At 39.2% G+C, this 26,012-nt stretch overlaps 1 pseudogene; it reads right to left on the bottom strand.

Annotated features, from left to right (window-relative positions):
* The window catches only part of LOC129026621 (putative HERC2-like protein 3), a 147,073-nt pseudogene that overhangs the window by 33,634 nt on the left and 87,427 nt on the right, over window positions 1–26,012 (bottom strand).

Below are 26,012 nucleotides of genomic sequence, written 5' to 3' on the forward strand. Positions count from 1 at the left end.
GCATGTAGTCTCAGCTACTAAGGAGGCTGAGGCAGAAGAGGTGCTTGAACCCAGGAAGCAGAGGTTACAGTGAGCCGAGATTGTGCCACTGCGCTTCAGCCTAGGTGACATAGTGAGTCTCTGTCTCAAAAAAAAAAAAAAAAAAAGGGCATGGGAGAAATTGAGAAATTTGGACCCAGAGCCAGACACGCACAGAGGGAAGATGATGCCTGAAGTCTAAGAATTGAGGTGAGAGGCGTAAGACAGCTTCTCCCTCACAGCCCTCAGAAGAAACTGATCCTGCCAACACCCTGATTTTGGACTTTCGGGCTCCAGAACTGTGGGACAATAAATTCGGCTGTTTAGGCCACTCAGCTGTGGTACTCACTAACAACAGTCTTGTGAAGCTAATACAGGCACTGACTCTAAAACTGTGTCTTGCAGAGTTTTGAAACACCTGTGAATGTGTAAATGTAGCCTCGATCTGCACTGCATTGCAAGCCTCCAATGTGTTCTTTGAGAGAACGAAGACAGGCAGTTTCAAATCCTCTATCCCCACATAAGGTAAATATACTATCATAACTCCCCACAAAGAAAAGAGGCTAAAGAGTTGACAGCATAAAAGATATCTAGAGCTGAGGAAACTGAAGACAGAGATTGTACAACTGGGGACTAGTAGAAAAGCAATCAGAAAACATTTTCCTGAAGAAACACAAAATATGAGAGTGGAAAAAACATGAATCCCTAAGAAGACAACTGGCTGAAAAAGGAAGATTTCAGAGCCCAAAGAAGAGAAACGTTTTCTTCTCCCTGAAGATATATATATATTTTAAAAGATGAGAAAAGCTACCAATAGTAGTTAAAAATTAACCATGGAAAGATGTCTTTATCCAAGTAATTTAATTTTATTTTTTTAGATATCCTCATGGGAATATACTTAAAATTGATATTCACAAACATCTACTCATAGATGCAAATATTCAGTAAATTCTCACTGAATGAATAGCGTCTATCTCGCTGTCAATCAATGAAGCACATGGCATCAGCTACTGTACTTAGCCGAGACTCACTACTGCTACCTGGTGGCAACATGCGCATATTGAAGAAGCAGGGCCCTAATGCAAAATACCCCTTAGTGCTATAACAAGGGTCATCCATGAAAAACAGGTCATTGAGGGCTGGGCATGGTGGCTCACACCTGTAATCCCAGCAATTTGGGAGGCTGAGGCAGGAGGATTGCTTGAGGTCACGAGTTCAAAACCAGACTGGGCAATATAGTGAGGCCCTGTAGCTACATACAAATAAAAAAAAAATGAAAAAAGGGAAACAGGTTTTTCAGGAAAACAAGCATATACAATGAGAAATCCACTGGAAGAAGGAGATGTGCAATTTTCAAGAATGGTCCAACCATGAAAATATAGCTTCTTAAAGAGTAGAAAAAAGAAATTTTTTTCTCATTGGTACAGTGAGATGCTAAGCTGCAAAATCTGAGCAACAATACCTATAAGACCACCTAACATCCCATTGATGTCTACATATGTCACTCTTTATGTAAGAATACAGCAGTGTTCAACAGTACAGTTATCAAAAGCCCATGAAGTAGGTCTACTACATGAACTGTAGCAAAGCGTGTGCCTCCACCTGGCTCAGTGCACCCACAGCTGTGCTAAATGAGCACTGAATATGCAGGGCTGGTAGTCACCGCCTCATCCTCTCTCAGGCGGAAGCCAGGTCTTCCGTTTATAGACTAGCTTCTGTTGGTTGACTGGAATGGAAAGAGATACAATGAAACACAGGGACATAGGGCTGACTGTCATCAGTGACCTCACAGGCACTTTTAACCTCCCACTCAAAGTACAGCCATAACTTGATTGTGTGACGGGCCAGGAGGAGATGAATGGAAGCAAAGAGTTCCTTATCTTAGCAACAACACAGGCTGGGAAATACTACAATGTTTGGAACCAAAAAAAAAAAAAAAAAAAAAAACAAAGGAACTGATGGAAAAGGATACTTCCTAGAAACCCACATTATTTGGACAAGCTCCCAAGTCAGGAAAAAAACAACATCAGAGCCATTCTGACTTCATCATAAGCGTCTCCAATTTTGCCACATTCTCCCCCACTAAGTACACCACATCCATGAGGGACAATTGCCGTAGGTATGAAAATGAGGCTCCATTTATGCATGAGTCAGACAGTTGTATGTAACACCCTCTTTGATAAACGTATTTTTCAAAACACCTTTTCAGTCTGGAGAGATCAAAAGCTTTCCAGGAGTTGAAGTCAAAGTCCAGAACTGTTTATTAAATCTGAGAGAGTCAGAACTCAGAGACAGGAACATAGAGGACTGAATATGAATGCAGACAGTGTACACCGAACATGCTGTTAAAATGTACTCTATTGGCTGGGCGCGGTAACTCACGTCTGTAATCCCAGCTCTTTGGGAGACCAAGGCAGGTGGATCATTTGAGATCAGGAGTTGGAGACCAGCCTGACCAACATGGTGAAACCCCATCCCTACTAAAAATTAAAAAAAAAAAATTAGCCAGGTATGGTGGTGCATGCCTGTAATCCCAGCTACTCAGGAGGAGGCTGCAGTGAGCTGAGATCGTGCCACTGCACTCCATCCTGGGTGACAGAGTGAGACTCCATCACACACACACACACACACACACACACACACACACACATTTTCTTTTAAATGTACTCTATTAAAAGGTGAATACATAATTCGGGCAAGAAGGTGTAAAGTAATTTTTAATTATGCACGTGATATGTGAATTCATTCTTCCATTTATTTTTTATTATTTATTTTTTAATTATTTTTTTTTGAGACGGAATCTTGCTCTGCTGCCCAGGCTGGAATGCAGTGGTGCGATCTTGGCTCACTGCAACCTCCGCCTCCTGGGTTCAAGTGATTCTCCTGCCTCAGCCCCCCGAGTAGCTAGGATTACAGGTGCACACCACCACACCCGGCTATTTTTGTATTTTTAGTAGAGACAGGGTTTCGTCATGTTGGACAGGCTGGTCTCGAACTCCTGACCTCAGGTGATCCACCCGCCTTGGCCTCCCTAAGTGCTGGGATTATAGGCATGAACCACCACACCCAGCCACATTCTTCCTTTTAAACATTATTTTAAGAATTAGATATTATAAAATGTTATCCCCTCTAAAATAGTCACTGTTTTTTTTAGTGTTTCCATTTTGAAATGTATCCTTCCAAATTATTTTTAAAAATATACATATACATATATGTGTGTGTACATACAAACTCATAGAAATATGCAGTTTACATGTGTTTTTATAAATGGTATCAATAAACAATATATTGTTAAGATCTACTGATGCTGATACTGTAACCAAACAGTATCTTGAAATACTAATCTTTGTGGGTACTTTCATCATTTCATCATTGTATTAATATCTCCTATTCAGTCAAGGACCTCCAAGTTGACTTGAGAAGAATACAGATTCTCTGAGTAGTAATTAAAAGAGAACAAAAAGTGTGTGTGTGTGTGTCTGTGTGTGTGTGTGTGTGTGTGTCTGTGTGTGTGTGTGTGTGTGTGTGGTGTATATTTTCTACTTGAGAATCACATAGGAAGGCCCTAAGGAGGGCAAGAAAATAGAATTTATGCCATAACAATAGACCAGAGAGACTTTAAAAAAAAAAGGTAATTATGGCTTCCCCAAAACCTTTCATAATATGACTGCCTAAGAAGACTACTGGATCAATGCTTTAAGGATGTGACACAGAAGTCAGAAACATAACTATCTGTGGCGGCTAGGCAGATGATATAAATGCCCAGATCAGGATGAATGGCAACCAACCACTTACGCCTTTAGTGTTAGGGACACAATACATAGTGGTGTGGACCACGGCAGACCCGAGACTGGAAGGCAGCTGTTCCCCAGTTACAGTCACTTATTGCTATTGTAAAATGCAAGCTCTTCCCATTTTTACAGAGAAGCAGAAGAAAAAAAAAAAAAAAGCCTGATCTTCTGATGTAAAAATCTCTCAATTTTTAAGTGTTGATTATTCAAAATCCAAAGTTTCAGAAACAAAACAATACACTGTGCAGGCCAACACTTGGCAGGTCCCACTGCAGGCTGAATTTGTATCTCAGGGATTGGGATGAGTTAGCAACTCTCATCTACCTCCGTGCATGCTCCTCTGATGACACAACTGATGTCTCAGTGAAACATTCCGTGACAAATTAATATGTAGAACACAGACAGCTTTTTAAAGCTAAAGGGTTTTTTTCATACAGAAAACTATAACTGGTAATTGGGGCTATTTTTTAGCTTCCATTTACATTTTGGAATGGGTTTCTGAAACAGGATAAGGCAAAACCACACACTGAACTATCTTTTTCATTTCTTAGGCATTTTCAAATTTATCAGAAGAGTATCTAACTGTGTCACCTTGGAAATATATTGGCCACTATACTTCATGTCCTCTGAATGAGGGAAGATGCCCCAGCAGCATCCAGAAAGGGGACATAGGCTCATGGTTCCAGAGAAGAAGAGTTCTTCTGAAGGTATCTTGTGACAAGTATCTGTCATAGAACATCTGGGGAAGCAAATCCTGATCTTGAATCAGCCCACTGCAAGACTGCATGTTCTAAGGGCTGAAGGTTGAAGTAAAGATGCCTTAAGGATAACCATCTTAAAGGAAGGTAAGAAATGAGCCCCTGTTGTCTCTGCTCTCCTTTGCAAGAAGACATGCAGCGGCACAATACTGGTTTAGGATATGGTGCATTTAACCATCGGCCATTTTCACCAAACTCTATCTGAAACTGAACACAGCTACTCGGGAGGTTGAGGCAGAAGGATCACTTGGGCCCAAGAGTTCAAGGCTATGATTGCAGCCACTGCACCAGCCTGAGCAACACAGGGAGACCCTGTTTCTTAAACCAGCAAACAAACTGAACAAAGCAACCAGAGATTATAAATACAGAATCAATCCTTCCCCCATAAAAGTGAAGTTTGTTCTTTAACTGTCAGGGTTAGGAGCAGAAATTTAAGAGTGCTGAACAATTTTTAAGAATGGACTGCCAATATGGAAATATTGATGACACATGCTCTGTATAAAAAACAATGATTGATGACCTCTTGCTAAACAAACTTATTGTTTTAAAAATCAAGATGTTCTGGGATTCAGGTACATGAAGTTTATGAAGAAGATCATCCTACCTTGAAGATGAAATCAGCCATCAGAGGTCCTGGAATCTTAAAAGTTTGCCTTTCGGAGCCCTCTGAAATTCCACTGTTGTGTTTGCTATGACAAAGACTCCGGGGCTGTTAAAGCTGTGTTCTCCTTTGCTTCCTTGAAGTGTTTTTGATTCAATAACTAAAATTAAAATATACGATTCAAATAAGAAACAATCTTAAAGGCATTTTATTACAAAAGACATTTTAGCAAGCACAATGTCAGTATATGATATCAAAACAATGTCAAAATAGCCACTCAGTTTACAAACATTAATTGATATTGGTGGAATAGATATATCAGATTTTTAATTGCCCATAAAAAAGGAGCTAACAAGGGTGGCAGGCCCAAATAGTTCTACTTAATTCTTTGGAGCCATTTCTAGCATAAGGGGAAAGAGAAAACTTTTCTTTCTTTATATGTTTTCATGATTTAGCTAATACTCAAAGTAAAGCTATGTTCACTCATTTTATTTCTTGTTCAAAAGATCTTATGCCTACTCTTTTAGACAAAAATCACAGCAAATTTCAAATTTGCTTTTTATCAAACAAAACTTTTCATTTTGAAATAATTCTAGATTAACAGGAAGTTGCAAAAATAGTATAGAGAGGTCCTTTGTAAACTTCATTCCCTTTTGTCTAATGTTTACATGTTACAAAAGCATAGTTGAATATCAAAACCAGGAAATTGCCACTGGTACAATATGTGCATAGAGTTCAATGCCATTTTATCACCCACCACCACAGTCAAAATACAGAACCACTGCATTGCCACAAAGACCTCCCTTGTGCATGAAACCCCTTTATTCGAATTTGCTTTCACATGAACAAAAGTGCTTTTAAGATTTCCTACAGAAAAAAATGTTGGCTTATCACAGTTTAAACAAAAAAGCATTTCTACTTCATTTAAATTTCTGTCTTTCCTCCCTCTTTCTTTTCTTTCTTTTATTTTCTAAGTGTCACCATACTTAGTAGATCTGGTTTCACGTTGACAGAGGCAATAAAAAATGTATATACAGCTAGGTTCTGGGGCACCTGCGTTTCTGGCCCTGTATTTTTCTCTAACTTTCTGCCTTGGGTTTTCATTGCCTCATATCTAAAATGAGGAGTCAGAGCAGACAATCTCTCAGGTCCAACTCTATTCTAAAACCCACACTTGATTCAGTGATATCATACCAGTCTTTAACAATCTCAAACAAAGAACACAGAAGAACCAAAACTCCGTTGAGGGTCAAAAATGGAAAGCTGATAAAATGCGACAAAATAGTCTGGCATTAGGGAGCTTCCATCCATAGCCTGCTGGGCTTTGATTGTTTTCATTTGCTGGATTTTTCTCTGTCACTGGAGCAGCTGCAGGAATTCAAGTGCCCTGGGCAGACTGCGTAACAGGCATTAGGAGACATCCCTGATCATCCCTGACAGGCAGGCTGGGAACTTTTCTGGGAAAATTCAAAGGCTGGACATGAGCTACTTGATCTGGAGGAGTCACTAGCGGTCGAAGAATAATGCTGGCTACTTTTAGGCACACAAAACCCCAACCACTTTGGCCCTGATCTCCATGACCGCAATAGATTTTTGGAAAGTGTGAGATTAAATTCATTTCCTAGTTCCAATGAAGACATAAAACTGAGTGTTACAAAGTGAGTTGTCAGTAAAAATGAAATGGGGAACTGGAGATAGTAAGTGGGACCTACGGTGGATGTCTCTAAAGTCAATGAGAAAAACAAAACGATGAGCATTAAGAGCATTAAGGCAATATCAAGACGCAAAATGAAGTGGGACATAACGCATCCTCACAGAAGGCATGCAAAATACAAGTTTCTAGACACTGATTTAGCCTGAAATGACTTGATTAAATTCAAGTAGCATGCAATGGATTCGCGGCTGTGTTGGGGTAGTAATTGCTTTCCCACTGTGCTAACCTTCTGGACCACAGTGTTCCGAGTTGCAGATCGGGATACAGAGTTGGGGCAGGGGGTGTAAAAATCTGGGAAGGTAATCTGGGAGGAAGGGAGGACCAGTTGCTATGATATCCATTCCCTAAACCAAAGGCCAGCATTTTTGTTAACTTGGTTTTGATATTTTGTTTTTAATACAGAATCTAGCCACTATTTTAACAGTGTCTAAGAGTCTCAGTGACACGGATATAAAAACACAAGTAGCAAAAACAATTTTCAAGTTCACATAAATTACCCAAACCACTCTGCTTTCCACTAAATGGTACGCTTATTGTAAAATATTTTTAATTTGAGTATTTCAAAAGGCTTCTGGTTATCTAAAGCACAAACACTGGTTGCCTATCTAGGAGGCAGAAAGCAGGTGTTTTGACCTCAATTGTGTAAATGGGTAAGCAGAGTCAAAGGTGGGTGAAGAAAGACTGGTAAACTGATTTGGTGAATGTAGAGTTTATGGACGCAAACAATTCTGATAATCTGGATTAACAAAGCCATTGTGCCAAATCCACGGCAAGGTGGAGGCCGATGCAGTTCTTTAAAATTGTCATTTTTATTGGTGGCAAACTTGCTTCTCCTTTGTGCTGGTGCCTCTTAAATGACAAAAAAAGGAGTTTGTGGTGTTTCAATCAACAATTCAGATGATGTATTGACTTATGGATACCTTTAAGTTTTTATTAATTTCCACCATTTCCCTATATTTACTGCAGCCCCATGTTGTTCACAATGTGTGATTCATGGCTAGTGAGAGCTGCATGCACAAGCCCTTTGGTTCTCAGAGGTTTCACTGACCCTCTGTGGTTTCCGCAGCAAGGTGGTTAGTGTGTAGGAGACCCCAGGAAGCTTATAAACATCCCCACCAGAATTAAGGGAAGAGAGTGTGAGCCTTCTTTCCTGCTGCCCACGGCCCAACTTCTTTCTCCTCTCCAGACTTAATATTGAGGGGAGGGAGGGAAGTGTTGAGGAAGATATGATAGGTAGTCTCAAAAAGAGTAAAAATTAGAAATCAAGACTTTCTTGTATCCCCAAATCTTCACAACTCAGGTCTCTAGTGATGCCTTTAAATATTTTAATCCACTACTAGTTATTTGTAAAAGAAATTATGCCTAGAAAATGATGAATGCTTCTAATTGCTTCTAGTTGAAGGATTTGCATTGAGAAGTATCAGTTCAGGCTTCTTTCAAAAAAGGCAGGGTCATGGTAACCATCCCCAAGAGGTCTTCCTAAATTCTAAAGGCCACGAAAGTACTGTCAGGTAAACGTGGAATGAGTGTTTAGCATGGCTAACATAGTTATAAATACATCAAACTTATATGTACAGTAGAGCTGTATTTATATAGTATATGCTAATTTAATTCATGTCAATTTCCTTTGATTGGTCATTAGGTACTGTATCCATGCTTATATTTATACATCTCTATATATGGTCCTTAGATAGGACTTAAAGGGAAAATATTCTTCCAATCGAATTGGAGGTTTTTGGTTTATGACCTCTTGGCTTCTGAAGTTTATTGCTAGTCAAACACATTTAATGCTAAGGTTTTGCTACAATAAAACCTGTTTTGCAGGGATCTGCTTATTGCTTCCATTTTTGAAGGGATGCACTCCTGGAAAATTTGGGGCTGTGTGCTCCCCATAATGCTGTGGCCAGGCTTGGGACAGGACTGGAAATTCAGGATCTGAACAAACACCTCTAGGCAGTATGTCAGATGGATATTCTGTAATGAAAATTCACTCCACAGCAAAGAGACTGATATTAATGTTGCTAGGTATTTTCAGTTCTTAGTAATGCAGTCTTTTGGATAGTTATAGTTAATGTGGATGTTAAAAGAATGATTTATTACTGCAAAATAATCTTCATTTCAGAAATATCTCTTTTACAAATAAAAATTAAGAAAAAAGTTGTATAAATCCAGGAAATAAAACCACTTCTATATTTAGATATTCAGAAATGTTAACTAAGTCCTTTGTAAATGAAGCCAGTTCTATTCATCAGCAAAGAAGGATAACTTTCAGAAATACTTCTACTGCCAATTGTGAGATTGTTCAGAAAGGAAAATAGTCCAAGCAACAGATTTGTCACTCTTGGAGAAATGGGAACACTTTTGAGCCCTGTTCTTGGACGAGCGCCAGTCTTGAATATAAAGTTATGTTGAATATGCCAGAACATATACACATAAACGAATTTTTGCCTCAAAGTGTTCACCTTTACTTATTCTGTTTACTGTTTACTTATTTTGTTTTTACAATTTATAAAACTATTTTTGGAGCTGAATTTTGGGGAATGGCCTTTAATATCATGAGAATATCAAGACCATTTACTGCATTTTTAAGCATCTTTTCCATGTATAATTTGCATGCCATAAACTTTGCCCTGTTAAAATGCATAATTTAATGGTTTCAGTGTATTCCCAGAGTGAAACCATCACCATCATCTATTTATTGTTTCAAACTCGCAGTATTCTGGGAAACCAGTGTCGGCCTTCAGGGACCCCTAGATGGGAAGTTGTGATGTGCTAGCAGCAAGGCTTGTTCTGATCAGCCATATTCACTGATAAGGTTTTGTATTTTAAAGTTTGTTTTGTTTTGGTTTTTTTGTCCCACTTTGCTGAAATCTCCAGAACACTCCCAAATCTTAATTTACTCTCCATGTATTATTATTATTTTAGAGACATGGTCTTCCTGTGTCACTCAGGCTGGAGTGGCAGATTGCAGTGGTGCAATTAGAGCTCACTGCAACCTTGAACTCCTAGGCTCAAGGAGGATCTTGGACTACACGCCTGCAGTAGCCAAGCTACTCCTTGGACTACCTCAGCCTCTTGAGTAGCTTGGACTACAGGCATGCGCCACTATGCCTAGCTAATTTTTTTTAAATTTTTTGTAGAGATGGGGTCTTCCTGTGCTGCCCAGGCTTGTCTCAAACTCCTAGACTCAAGTGATCCTCCTGCCACAGCCTCTCAAAGAGCTGGCATTACAGGCATGAGTCACCACACCCAGCCATCCTATACAAAACTAGTTTATTTGACATAAAATTTGGTTTTTATTCTCCCATGAGGGGATTAATCTTAAACAGGTAAATTTCCCATTGGGGTATGAGAACAGAAAAATTCAGGGTACAACACAGATAATTTCCCTGGTTATATAGGCTATTTTGCCCACTACAGAATACTTGGGGGTACCCAACAGAGTACCACCACCCCAAGAATGGAAATAAAGGAAAATCTTGAATTCCTTCAAGAGAAATTCCAGGCACCTAGCTAGCCTTGAGAAGTAATGAGCAACTTCACAAGCAACAAGGTAATAGTGGATTAAAACAATAGCCAGAAAAAGTTAGAGTCACAGGATGTATGGTTCCCTATAGAAACTAAAGATAACATTTTAACATATGTCCCTGAATAGTTTTTCAGGAAATCTAGATCCCCACCAAATAGATCCACTGGCACAGAGACCTCCGGTAAGAGGGAACTGAGGCTGAACTCTCACTGCCTTTCTTCATCCTACATTTCTCTCTGAGGCACGTGGAGATCACGCCCAAGGGACAGATCTAACATTCTTTTCTGCTGACTCCAAGTCTTTAGGCAAAACTTCCCTTTCTTAACCAATTGCAAATCAGAAAATATTTGAATCTACCTATGGTCTGTAAGCCCCCACTTCAAGATATTCCACCTTTTCAGGTCAAACCAGTGCATAGCCTCCATGTATTAATTTGTGACTTTGCCTGTAACTTCTATCTCCTATCTTTAAAAATCCTTACATGTAAGACATCAGGGATTTCAGGTCTTAAGCATGAGCTGTTTGATTCTCCTTGCTTGGTGCTCTGCAATAAATGCTTCACTGTCTCTGGCTGCAAATCCTAATGTCAGAGTTTAGCTTTGCTGTGCCAAGTAAGTGGACGCAAGTTTGGTAACATTACCCATTAACTTAGAGAAAGTTTTTTTGCTTGTTGGTTTCTTTTTTTTGGCTAACTAAACCTTCAGGATATTAAAAAATGTTAAGATTAAATTCTACTTATAGAGGTGGGCAGGTCCTTTCACTGTAATTCTCACACTTCGACTTCCCAAAGGAACAGCAATTACATTTTCTTCTCCTGGGAAAGAATAGAACACAACTGTAATAAAACCAGTATACTAAAGGCCCATGAAAATGAGCAAGTCAATCAAAACTGGGGGTGTCTGCAAAACATTCTTAACTATATTTCATTTCTGTAATCCTAGCACTTTGGGAGGCCAAGGTGGGCAGATCACTTGAGGTCAGGAGTTTGAGACTAGCCTGGCCAAGATGGTGAAACCCCATCTCTACTAAAAATACAAAAATTAACCAGGTGTGATGGCGTGTGCCTGTAGTCCCAACTACCCAGGAGGCTGAGGCAGGAGAATTGCTGGAACCCAGGAGGTGGAGTCTGCAATGAGCTGAGAACGTGCCACTGGACTCCAGCCTGGGCAACAGAGTGAGACTCTGTCTCAAGAAAAAAATAAATAAATCTTTGGAAATCACCAACTATGTGTAAAGCAGATGAATATTACATAATTTCATTTAAATACACCCTTAAATAACATTAAAGAAACGTTTAAAGTAAATGCACTGCCTACCTCAATTGCCTTTACTCTCGTGGACCAATCCACGTGCTTTGATGAGGGTCTGCAAACCGTGGCCCCTGGGCCAAATCTAGCCACACCTCCTCATTCATTCATTAAGGCTGTTTATGCTCATCAAGGTAGAATTGAGTTGTAGTAATGAAGACCATATGGCTCAATAAGGCTAAAATATTTACTGTACTATCTGACTTTTCACAGAAAAATTTCATGATCTTGGCCTAGACAATTACCTACTGGAAATCCTGGTCCTCATAGATGTTTTTTCACACTGCTACATACTCTGATAATTTAATTTTTGTGTTCACATAATAATCTAAGCTCATATATGATATTTTATCTCACTAGTCCCCTATCTGAACATTGTCTGTTTCTAAATGAAACTAGAACATTATCAATGATATGAATTACTTCAAGCAGATGTTTTTGTCTAACTTACGCAAAACAATTTTTTTTGGATAAACTCTCCAGAGTGAAATTAGTGAAGCACAGGATATCAATATATTGACTGACTAGTTTGCAAGTTTTTATTAAATAGAGATACCTGTTTATTATTAAAAATTAGAAAATGCAGATAAACAAAAATACAAAATAAATCTTTTTCTAATCCTATTGCCCAGAGATAATCACTTCTAACACTTTGACGAATGTCCATTCCAGATTTTTTGTTTGTTTTTAACATGTATACATGTAAAAGGAAAGACTGAACCATACCTAAATGTCCATCAATAGGGGAACGATTACATAAACAAGAATATCCATACTAAGGAATACTCTACAACTGATAAAAGTAATGATAAGAAGCTATATGACCTGATGTGGAAAGCCTGCCAATATATACATTGAAGACTTTAAAAAAGGAAGGTTAAAAAATAAGACAGTGGTATCTTGGATATGACACTAAAGGCACAGGAAACACATGAAAAAAGACTAAATTTGACCAAATCAAAATCAAACCTTTGTGCACAAAAGGACACTATGAACGGAGTGAAGAGGCAACCCACAGAATGGGCAGAAACATTTGCAAATCACATCTTGGAAAGGGGTTATTATCTAGAATATATAAAGAATACTTGTAACTCAACAACAACAAAAAACAACCCAGTCAATAAAAAGGACAAAAGGACTTGGATTTCTCCAGAACAGCTATACAAATGGCCAATAAGCACATGAAAATGCTCAATATCAATAATTATTAGGGAATTGAAAATCAAAACCACAATCAGGTACCACTTCACACCCATTAGGATGAGAATTATACAAAAAAAAAAAAAAACAAGCAGAAAATAACAAGTATTGGTGAGGATGTGGTGAGAAGAACCCTTGTTAATTGGTGGTGAAAATGTTAAATGGTACAACTACCATGGAAAATAGTATGGCAAGTCCTCAAGATATTAAACATAGAATTACCATATGATCCAGCAACTCCACTTCTAGGAATATACCCAAAAGAATTGAAAGCAGGGACACAAACAGATATTGGTACATTCACGATCACGGCAGCATTATTCCCAGTAGCCAAAAGGAAGAAACAACCTAAGTATCTATCTATGGATATCTATCTAAGGCTGTTTTTGCTCTACAAAGGCAGAATTGAGTCATGGTAATGAAGACCATATAGCTTAATAAACCTAAAATATTTACTGTGCTATCTGGCCTTTCACAGAAAAAATTCGTGATCCTTGGCCTAGAGAATTACCTACTGGAAATCATGGTTCTCACAGATGTTTTTTGGTATATATCTACAATGGATTATTATTTAGCTTTTTTTTTAAAAAAAGGAGGGGGCCAGGCATGGTGGCTCACATCTGTAGTCTTAGCAGTTTGGGAGACCAAGGTAAGAGGATGGCTTGAGTCCAGGAGTTCGAGACCAGTCTAGGCAACATAGGGAAACCCAGTCACTACCAAAAAATTTTATAATTTTTTTAAATGTGGGTATGGTGGTGTGTGCCTGTAATCCCAGCTACTTGGGAGTCTGGGGTGGGAGGATCACTTGAGCCCAGGAGGTTGAGGCTGCAGTGAACTATGATCAACCCATTGCACTCCAGCCTGGGTAACACAGTGAGAGCTTGTCTTGGGAAAAAAAAAAAAAAAAAAGGAAAGAAAATGACGCATACTACAACATCAGTCATTTTAAGGATCCTAGCAAACAGCTCATCGTTTTGAAAACTGGTAAGTAAAGAAAAGATTAATGCATTCATCATGCTTTGTTGTCTTTCCTTTGTTTTGTTTTGTTTTTGGAGACAGGGTCTCACTCTGTCACCCAGGCTGGAGTGCAGTGGCTGATCTAGGCTCACTGCAGCCTCTACCTCCTGGGCTCAAGCGATCCTCCCAACTCAGCCTCCTGAGTAGCTGGGGCTACAGTTGTGTGCCAGCATGCCTGGCTAATTTTTGAATTTCTTGTAGAGACTAATTTGAACAAACAAGCAAAAGTGATAAAGACTTCTGAAAAATCCTCTCCTCCATAAAATCAGTAAAAACACCAGCAAAAATGGTCAGAACCAACATTTTTAAAACTCTGGAAATTAACCAAAGGCTTGCAACAATCTTAGCAGTAATTATCAAAGAAAAGTGCTCAGAAAGAACAGTGAGCTTTGTGGCTGCTAAGCTGCCTATTTCCATCTCTCCCCATTCTCCACCTCCATGGTAACCTCGAAAACAACAGCCCATAATCACAGTGCAAACCAGCAGCCTGGCAGACTCTGCAGGGGTAGAATGGGTTTGGAGCTCCTTCAATGCCCAATTCTCGATTATTATTTGACCTGTGTAGTGGTTCCCTGGAAGACTTCACTCACAAAGCTGTCTTTGGTTTACCTAACTGGGAGTTTGCCCAGTGTAAACAGCTTTTCCCCAGGAGGCATTTGACCAAAACAATCAGAGATACTTGTTTAACATTGAGGCTGCATGAGGTGGTGAATAACAATTGGGGAAAATAATAAGCTAACCAAAAAGCTGGGAATGAGATGTCCACAGGTGGCTTTGAAAAACTCCAACATATTCCTGAAAATCTAGAAGACTGCATGTCTATGTGGGGCTCTGCATATGCCAGAGCTTTGTGCATGCCCAGAAACAACCTGAGAAGGTCCTAAGCTGTCATCTATGGCTAACCTATAGACTCTGAGGAAGCAGGAAGTAAAGGCTAGAACAAAGTTGTCAACTACCTTGGCTGAGTGTTGAAGGTGTAACCCAACACAGACACATATGCACACACACACACACACAAAGCCCACTAAAAATAACCAACTCTCCATGAAAAACCTGGTAATGCCAGGTCTGGAGTAGGGAAAATTCAAGGTGGGCTTGGAACACCTGTTGCTCTAGAAACCAAGGCAATGTCTAAAATTCAATGGAATTATGACAAAAGAAGACAGTTTAAAGTGCTCCCACTGGCTACATTTTGGACAATTTGAAACCCAAAAAGAATATTGTCAGTAATATAAAAAACATTAAATAAATAAAAATCTCTGAATATGGAGTGAGAAATTAAAAAACAGAAATCTTTTTTTAAAAACAGAAGAATGAGTGAAGAAGGAATGACAGAATTAGAAAATAACCATTTGTAACTCTTCATGTTAGATACTGTTTCAGACAAGGATCATCAATGTACACTAAAGCCACGGTATGAAAGACTGTTGCCAGACAGAATATTTACACCTTGTCAAGGCATCACTCTGCAGATTTCTTACAGGGAAACGTGGATCTACACAACAGAGTATGTGTAGTTCACCACCTGTGTGAGTAATACTGGATCAAGCTGACATCATCAACTTCCTGATATGATGCAACATAAATCACGCATCACTTTTGATGTGCTGCTGCCACAAATGTTCAATCCAATTCTAATTAAACCTAAGACCTTACTGATCAATTCACAGGAATTACGTGAGGGAGATCAACAAATTAAATGGAAAACGATCAGACAAATCCAGAATATGGGACATGCTACAATACAACTGGAATGAACTCTTTACAAAGTCAATACCATGAAAAAATAAGTGCACTAAAAAAAAAGAAACTAAAGAGATAGAAAAACTAAATGCAATGAGTGAGCCTTGACCAGTTCAAGGGGAAAAACAACTATAAAAGGAGAAATTTTAACATAGATCGGATATTAGATAATATTTAGAAATTATAATTTTTTAGGTGTACTAGTGAGATGATGTTATAAAGAAGATCCTTATTTTTAGAAGAGTCATGCTAAAGTATTAATACTTAGAAGTAAGTGTTGTGATGTCTGTAAATTAACAAGGGTCAGCTAGCTAGTTGGATGGAGGAATTAGATAGATAGATAGATAGAGAGATAGAGAGATAGATAGATAGAGAGTGATAGATAGGGATAATGAACCAATGTAGCAAAATATAAGTGATTATTGAATCTAGTTGAAAAAACGTACAGTAGTTAATTGTGTTATTTTATCAACTTTAATGCATGCTTGAAAATTTTACACAGTACAATTTTGGGGATAAAACCACATTCCAATGTCACTAACATCTATTTGACACCAAATTCCTAAATAAAATATTTGAAAAGAAAATTTAATCATAAATTTGAAGTACACACTATATACAAATGAAGTTTACCCAACAAATGCTAGTGTTGCTCAAATTTAGGAAACCTACTAATGTAATTTACCATATTAATAGACAAAGTAGAAAAGTTTGATTACCTCAAATAAGTTTCCAGCATTTAGTAAAATTCAATCATTATTCCTGATAAAAATTCTGTATATAAAATAAAGTAAATGTTTGTAACGCCATTTACAAATGCAAGTTATGATTAATATGCTTAATGCTTAAATGTCAGAAACACTGCTGTTTAATTGGGAAAATGATGGGATACCAGTTAGCACCATATGACTTAAGAGTTTTTAAAAGATTAGCCAAGGTAATTAGGCAAGAAAAAATAGTCTAAGCATTAGAAATCAAGAAGAAATTAATATTAAAAAATTATTAGATTTTAGAAATACCAAGAATAATCATTTGGAAAAATAATGGAAGAAAATGCCCCATTTGCAATGGCTAGAAAAAAGATGGAATATGTTGGAATGAACTTTTAAAAAATGGGCACAACCCGCTGTGCACAGTGGCTCATGCCTGTAATCCTAGCACTTTGGGAGGCTGGGGCAAGCGGATCACCTGAGATCAGGAGTTCAAGACCAGCCTGGCCAACATGGCGAAATCCCATCTCTACTAAAAAATACAAAATTTAGCTGGGTGTGGTGGGCGCCTGTAATCCCAGCTACTAGGGACGCTGAGGCTGGAGAATCACTTGAACCCAGGAGGCAGAGGTTGCAGTGAGCCAAGATTGTGCCACTGCATTCCAGCCTGGGTGACAGAGTGAGACTCCATTTCCACCCCCCAAAAATGGGCACAACCTACAAAAACAACATTTAAATCTCTCTCTTAAGACATTAAAAAATGCCTTGAGAAAATCGAAGGAAAATATTAATTCATGTGAAATAAAAATTAAGCAAAATTAAATGTCAAAGAAGGAAAAATTATAATTATAGGCAAAGACTGTTTTCTTAATATCCAGAGTATTTACAAATCAGTAAGAAAGAAACACGAATTAGCAGGAAAATTGGTCAGACCCTTGAAAAACTAATTCACAGAAAAATCAAAATGTCAAGAAGATTATGAAAAGAGAGAAGAGAAATTACAGTATCTTTGAGAACTAAAAGCACATAAAGACGTGCTTGTACAAAGGTACAAAGATGTTGTAACACTGAGAGAAAATCTAAATGCTCATTGATATGAGTCTGGTTAAATAAATTATGAAATGTCCTCTTATATCACCAGTTAAAAAACAAGCCAGCTGGGTGCAGTGGCTCACACCTGTAATCCCAGCACTTTGAGAGGCTGAGGCGGGTGGATCACTTGAGGTCAGGCGTTCAAGATCAGCCTGGCCAACATGGTGAAACCCTGTCTCTACTAAAAAATACAAAAATTATTCGGGCATGGTGGCTGGCACCTTATTCCCAGCTACTCGGGAGGCTGAGGCACGAGAATTGCTTGAACCCGGGAGGCAGGGGTTGCAGTGAGCCGAGACCATACCACTGAACACCAGCCTGGGTGACAGAGTGAGACTCCATTTCAAAAACAAAAAAACAAGCCAAATTATGAGAACTGATAGGCAAAAAAACCTCAGTGAATAAAAAGAAATTGTAAAATAATTTATACCTAATGATCAATTCTGTATACTTCTCAAAAGCATACATGTTTGTATGGAAAGGTGCACACATACACATCCATAGGAAATATCTTAATAGAAGCAACCGTTCATACCATTTAGATCTCTAAAAAGTGGAACTGGTTAGGAGTTTGCGGATGGTAGAAGGTGACTTTTACTTTCCATTTTATATCCTTCTGTGCCATTTGAAGTTTTTATAAGTTTTATAAAACTTTTAAACTTATAAAGTTTTATAAAAAGTATGTCTTAATTTTACAGTATAAATTATCTATATATATTATTCATCCTCAACCACTTCACCTCACCCCGGGAAGGATACACACTAATATGATAACAGGTGTAATCTCTTGGCAGTGTGATTGGATACATGACATGTTTGTCAATTTCCTTGCCTGGATATTCTGGATTTTTTACAACAAATATACAGCATATTATATATGTAATAAAAATTATTTTGAAAATACATATAAATTAGAAAGCTTTACTGAACTGAAGAAAACCTATTTGGGCAGATTGGTTGGGCTCTCTTGCAAAATCTTTGTGAATGTAGGCTGCGGTATCTTGGGGAAGCATTTGTCTAGGGGTGTGTGTGCATATATGTGTATATTCCAACCATTGTCCCATTGATAATTACACACTTTAGTGAAACCTTGCAAATGAAACTCCCTTGCAGTTGATTTTAGCCAAAAAGGCTCAAACTTGAGGAAAATGTTCTTCTGGGTGGAGCTGCCTACTATTTAACTCTTGGAGAGAAAGCACACTGCAGAGCACCTAGGCAAAGCTAGGAACAAGGAGCACCCTATAAGGATCATCTCCTAAACTGGAATTCCCTTTCATATCTGTAACCCTCCACTAAAGTTTGATACATTTGTAGAAGTCTCTGTGATACGTTGATAGGGCAGTACCTCCCAAACATTTTACCTAAATATGAATCATCTAGAAAACTTGTTAAAACACAGACACCTGCTCCATCCATAGAAATTCAGATCCAGCAGTTTAGGGTGGAGCCCAAGAATGTGCCCGACCAGCAGCCTCCCAGGTGATGCTGATACCACTGGACTGTGAGCCACATTTTGAGCAGCACGGGTGCAGGATATAGAGAGGGAGAACTCAAGTCATAAAGGGCAGAAAGGGAGGACTGGTCCATAGTCACAAACTTTTCAGCATTTCTTCACTGTTCTGCAAGAGATGGCCCAGTTCTTGGTATGACCAGAAATGAAGTGAGAATCCTGTGAGGCAGAGGATTTTAAGGAGGCAGGAGCCAGGAGTACCAAGTGCTCTGCAGATGAGGGCTTAAAAGTGCCTTTTGGATGAGCAGTAAAGAGACTGTTAATGTGCTTTGCCAAAGCGGTTTCAATCAAGTAGCTGGCACAGGAAGCTGTGATCTGAGGAATACATGATGACGAAAAATTAGAGACAGCAAGTGTAAACAGTTTTTTCAAGATGTGGCAGTAAAGAGTAGGTGAAAGATTAGAGTGGTAGCTGGAGATGTGATTATGTTTAAAAGAGTGTTCTATATACATATAATTTAAAAATATTTTTATATATAAATATTATACACCCATATACATACACATATATAAATACACATGTATATACACACATATGTATATACACGTATATACACACATATGTATATACACGTATATACATAGACATTTTTTAAAATTATACTTTCATTTAAGATGGGAAGAGACCCGCTGGTCATATTAACCCTGATAGGAAAGAGAGAGTGAAAGAAGATAAAGGAAAGAGAGGGGATGATGGGTGGAGTGAGTTCTCTGAGGACACAGAGGAGCTGGAATGCAGAACACAGATGGAGGGATTAATTAGTCTTGGAAAAGAAGACAGACATTTGTGCCTCTGTAGCGGGAGGAAGCAGGGAATGGATGGGTGCAGCTGTAGGGCAAGGTCTCTTTTGATTGTTTCTGTTTGACTCGGATTTTTTTTTTCCAGTCTTCCTTGGAGCCTTGCATAGAATCAGTTTTTCTATTACGGTGCATAAATGTTTGAAAAGAAGGTATATTTCCTCACCATGCAATGCTCTGTTACCTATTAATGTAACATTAGTAATTATACTGCACAGATTCTTTGTGTAATTTTCACTCACTTCAATGTATTAAAGTCTCTCGGAAGTTTTACTGATTTCAATTTCATCTTATGTAACTACAGGAGATTTTTCTTTACATATTTTGATGTAATGGCATTTGGTTCACAAATTCTTTAAACGATTTGTTTTTGATTACCAACAAAGTACTCATTTTGTATTTTTGCTTGAAATTCTACTTGTACTGATACAAAGACTATTACCCACGCTTGCTTTATCTTGCCCTTCAGAATGGGCCATTCATAAATCGCAGACAAATGGCCTCCTGTAAAGACCTCCCTTGGTCTGGAGGTAGACCTGGGGCTGGAGGCGATGATAAAGAGAGGAAGCAATTGTAAGTACAGTAAGAAAGAGCAGACTGCTGCTTGTGGTTCAGCACAAGCTCAGTATAGACTGCCTGAAACCTCCTGTCAGAAGAAGGCAGATGGTATTGCCAAGCAGGTCTGATTCTAAGCCTGCTTTGAAATCCTATACTTTCTAATGATCTATAAGCCAATTATTGAAAACATATCGGATGGTGGCTGGGCATGGTGGCTCATGCCTGTAATCCCAGGACTTTGGGAGGTTAAGGTAGATCACTTGAGGTTAGCAGTTTGAGATCAGCCTGGGCAACATAGTGAGACCTTGTCTCAAAAAAAAATTTAAAAATTAGCCAGGTGTGGTGGTACATGCCTGTAGTGCCAGCTAGTTAAGAGGCTGAGGCAGGAGGATCCCTTGAACCCAGGAGGTCGAGGCTGCAGTGAGCCATGATTATACTATTGCATTCAGCCTAGGCGACTATGTCTAATTTAAAAAAGAAAACATATAAGATGGAGAGAAAAGGCTTCCTCTCCATCCCATCCTATGGTGTCGCTAACAGTAGGTTCATGTCTGGGACACCTAGATTTGTTGTTGATGGTGGTAACTGGTTCCTGCCGATCACGTTCATTGTTTGGAATTATTCCAAAACTGTCTCATTGAAATTTGGTGATAAGAGATTCTCGATACTGCTACTCACTGTGCCATCCACCAGAGCTCCTTCCCGTCCCTCTTTAAATGCCATTTGCATTATTTTTACTCTATAAACTACTGAGAGAGGCAATATGGTATAGTGGTTATGATCACAGATTCTGGAGCCAGACAACCTGGGTTGGAATACCAGCACCGCCACTTGCTGTGTGACCTTGGGCAAGTTACTTACCCTCTCTGTGCCTCAGTTACATCTGTGAAATGAGGATAATAGAATACCTGTTCCAAGGGGTTGTTATGAGTGTTCAATGAGGTAATATATGCAAAGGGCTTAGAAAAGAACCTGGTGCCAATTAGGGGTTGGGTAAGTATAAATTATTATTAAAACCATGTTGAGCACTTACTCTGCCACCAGGCAACATGCTAAGGAACTTGAGATAAATTACCTCATTCATTCTAATGAAAACTCATTTCTACAATTAAGACAATTAAAATTTTACAAGGTTAAAGTGACTTGCCCAAGATCACAGTGTTCCTAAGCATTAGAACCAGGGTAAGGACCCAAAACTATGCTTTTAAATCCTTCTACTATGAGACCAGGTGATGCTGTATAAACTCAAATTCACTCATCACACAGAGTTTCATTTTATGAGTTTCACTTGTTTGATTTTGCAATCACTGGACTGACCTAAGATTCACTGACTTTCCCTCCCACACGTAAATGCTGAAGTCCAGGTGTTCCATCGTATTTTTTCTATGTCTCATTTCCTGCTGGATATCACAGCTTTGCTAAGTAGCAAGATGTACAGGAAATAAATTGTCCAAACAATATTAACTAATCAATAAACATCAGTTTCAGCCCAAAAGCACTGTAATTTATATCAGATCATTTATTTTCACTATAAAGTTCAACCAGAACTACATCAACCTAAATATATACATTCCAAGGTAAAACAAGGAAAAGGATGTGTTAGTGACTTTCACTTTGACAACCTCACCCCCACTTTTCTATTTTTGTTTTGTTTTTTATTTTTTTATTTTTTTGGTGTGTGTTTTTTTAGTTGGTTGGGTTTTTTTTTCTGAACAAAATTTTCTGTCGAGTATTTTTCATGTTACATTTCTAGAACCTGCATTTATTTCTCCTTCTGCTATTTAGATTCAAACACACACACACACACACACACACACACACACCCCCATTCCCAAGGCATAAAGTAGTTTTTTAAAAAAAATAAGAAAAGTTTTTAAATACATGCTAATACTAATAATTTGAACACTATAGAAAATTGCAAAAAAAAGGTTTTATTTTTAAGGAATTCATTTTTTAAAATGAGATAATGTTGTGAAAACATTTTGTAAACTGAAAAAAAAAAAAGTGTTTGTTAATGCCCTCACACACCCATAACTATCTGTCATCACTTAGACTAAAAAGAGTCACCGAGGCAGGGCACGGTGGCTCACGCCCATAATCCCAGCACTTTGGGAGGCTGATGCAAGTGGATCACCTGAGGTCAGGAGTTCAAGACCAGCCTGACCAACATGGTGAAACTCCATCTCTACTAAAAATACAAAATTAGCCAGGCATGGTGGCACGTGACTGTAATCCCAGCTATTCAGAAGGCTGAGGCAGGAGAATCACTTGAACCCGGGAGGTGGAGGCTGCACCATTGCACTGAGATTGCACCATTGCACTCCAGCCTGGGCAACAAGAGCAAAACTCCATCTCAAACAAAAAAAAAAAAAAAAAAAAAAAAAGAGTTACCTAGCGTGGCACTGTACAGAACAGGGTCTGCACAATTTTTCAAAAGTAGGATAGTAAGGTTTGCTTCAAGTTCATCTGTCATTCTGTAGGAGCAGTGAGGGATTTTGGAAGGCAAAAAAAGGAAAAGTCAATGGGTAGCAACACTGATTCTGCAGCTGGAGGACTGTCTATACACTACTTTGCAAATGGGGGTGAGAAAAACGCAGTATGCCGGTAAGCAAAAGTAGAAAAAGCAAATGTAGGAAATTAATGCAAATTTTTTACAAAGGAAGGCAGGAACACAGCAGAGCTTTGCCTTGTTGAGAACAATCGGCTGCAAACTCAAAACTGACTCGCATGCCTTGAGCTGTTAGGCCACATTACTAAAGTCTCTGATTGCTGAATCTGCAAATGAGTATCTTCAGCCCTTAGCTCCTATGCAGAAACCTCTGTTCCCAACCCGAGGTATGTTTATTTACTGGCCTAAATTGCCTTTACCTCAAAAGACCATGGTAACAGGCCGACTGACAAATAATGTGTGCTTCTGTGCTCATTGGCAGGGCTAGCTTTGGAACAGCATGCAGGAGATGGGACTATGTCACACAGCATCTAATAACAAATATCTGTCCAGATGTTCTCGAGCATCATAGTGTAACTCCCATTTTCTGCCCTTTATACTGCCTCTAAGAAATCAGGAGGCTGGTGAGGATAAAACAGTCATCTGCCTTCTGACTCTGTAGTGGGACATCGGACACTGAAAAGCAGAGGCGTTAACCACAGGCATGGGCCAGCGGCCACTTGGGGAGTTTGGTAGCCTACAATTGCCCAGATTTACCCCTCAAAATTCTAGGGTGGGGCCTGAGGATTAGAATGTGGGACAAGTTCCCCAAGTGCTCCTGATGTGCACCCTGGGTTAGGAACCATGGAGCTGGCTGGGCTCTGCCAAAGGGAAACAAGGGGTAGGTTGGCTGAGGCAGTCTTTGCTCCCCTCTGGCTCCATTTCTGTGCTACCTTTGTTCCCTGTCCCATCACTCTAAGCCTCGGTGCGCCTCTCGCCTCATGCTCATCTAGCTGTCCTTGGAAGACACTTTGGGAGAGTGGTTAAGCACATGAACTCTGAGGTCAGAACCATCTTGACCACTCGCCATTTGTGAGACCTTGACCAAGGTGCTTAATTTCACTGAGCCTATTTCTCCATTTGTTAAATGGGGGGTGGAGGGGTATAGTAGTACCTACCTTGTAGGGTTATGTTAAGAATAAATAATGTCATACATGACAAATACATAGCACAGTGTAAGCATACAAACTCTGGGGGCCACTATTATTATCATTTTCCCAATAAGTATTTTTACTAATAATCCCAGTGCTCTCAGCTGGTCAGCAGGTGTCAGGTCTCCTGGGTGACCCCGGGTGTTGCAGTGCTTGGCTACCAATAAGCTGCTTCTGATTTTAATTCACATTCCTCAAGGACTGCTGCCATAGGGATGCTGGTCTAAGTGGGCTCTTCAATTCTGTGTAGGTCAAGTCAACACACCTTTACTGGAAACATATTGGGTGCCAGGTACTGGGCCAGGTGCATGAGGTTCTTGAGGAGCTCACATACCAATGAGGGGGTCAATGCACAAACTAAACCTCCCTCTTGCAGGCTGTGACAGTAACATGTTAAAAGGCAACCAAGTAGCAGTTCATGGGAGATAAGAGGAAACTTCACACCAACTCATTCTTGTGGTATATCTAAAATTTCCTGGGTCCTTTAAGAATAAAGACAAGCCATCACTGTCAAGCCTTTCATTAAAAGTTTGGAAAATTGCTTCATATAAGTTCCTGGGACTTGTTTCTCTAAACTCCATTCAATCCTAATATCTATTTTTTTTTAAAACAACGAACAACTTACACATACACTTAATAGATTTTCAGAGCTAGAAGAGGTCATATAAATTGTCCATGCTCACTGTGCAGATGAAAAAGTTGAGGCACCAGTAAATGAAGCATCTTGCCTAAGAAGATAGATTGTTAGAGGTCAAACTGAGGTTATTTCCCCAGTCTTTGGCTTCCAGTCCAGTTCTATTGCACAATATCATTTAGTCCCACTGAAATCATAACAGGAAGCAGAATCATCTCCAGCGAAGGCCATGTATTCATTTGTTCAACATTAACTGAGCTCCTAGGATGTGTTCAGTACTGCACTAGCACTAGGAATAAAATGGTGAACACCACAGACATGGTGCCTGCTCTTGCAAAGCTTACTAGTGGGAGAGGCAAATTAAACAAATAAATGAAATAACCACTTCTTTCCCTCAAGGCTAAGCAAGAACTAAACAGAAAAGAGAAGGGCCTACTTTACGTAGAGTGGTCAAAGAAAGCCTCTCTGAGGAGGCGACACTTGTGCTCAAGGTTGAGAAAGAGGTAACTACGTTGAAGAGCAGGGAGACACATGTTCCAGGTTCGGGGATGGGTTGGTGCAAAGGCCCACGGGGAGAATGGGCACCTGACATTCTGGAATCTCCCAGAAAGCCAGTGTAACTGGAGATTAGGGAATGAGGAGCAGATGGCAGCACATGATGTAACACAGGGGCCAGATGATACAGGCTTTAAAGGCTTTGGAGAGGGATGCGGATTTTATCATAGGTGTAAGGCGATTCATGAAGAGGCCAGGGAGTTCTTCACAGTCTGTCTGCTTCTCCATGTAAAATACAATCTATGACATTCCTTCGCAACACAGTCTACATGCTATTTTTCCATTATCTCTCTTCATGCACGGGGCCAGAAGACACACAAAAACATGTAAAAGAGCTAGGCAAGGACTAGAACTCAGGAGTCTTTATTTCTAGACACAGGGTCTTCCTTCCAGGCCACACTCTCCCTTGCTGAATTAAATGGAGGAGGGGGCAACTTTTAATTCCATTAAAAGGAACAGGGTCTTTGGTTTGAATATTCCTTTCTCAGCCACAGTTCTGATAGAAGAGTATGACCAGCCAGAATCTCACCCTAGAAAGACGAATGTGGAGGTAGAAAGAGATGATGTGGGAAGACAGGAGAATGAAAACCAATCCATGTTACCATGTTAGCAGACCCTTTATATCCTATACAATCTTCCTTGTTATGGAATAAGTTAAATTTGTAAATGGTTTTTGGGAGTGACAGTCAAAGGAGACATGAACAGTGGATGAAGGGAAAAACTCTTAAGAATTACCCTGTGAGGCAGCCCTACGATCCACCTAGCCCAGGATTCTATTTGTGTCAAGGAATCCATTAGAAGAGTGTGTTTATCTTCATACTGTCAAAACTTGAGCAAA

This window comes from Pongo pygmaeus, chromosome 16, assembly GCF_028885625.2.
Source record: "Pongo pygmaeus isolate AG05252 chromosome 16, NHGRI_mPonPyg2-v2.0_pri, whole genome shotgun sequence".
Lineage (NCBI taxonomy): Eukaryota > Metazoa > Chordata > Mammalia > Primates > Hominidae > Pongo > Pongo pygmaeus.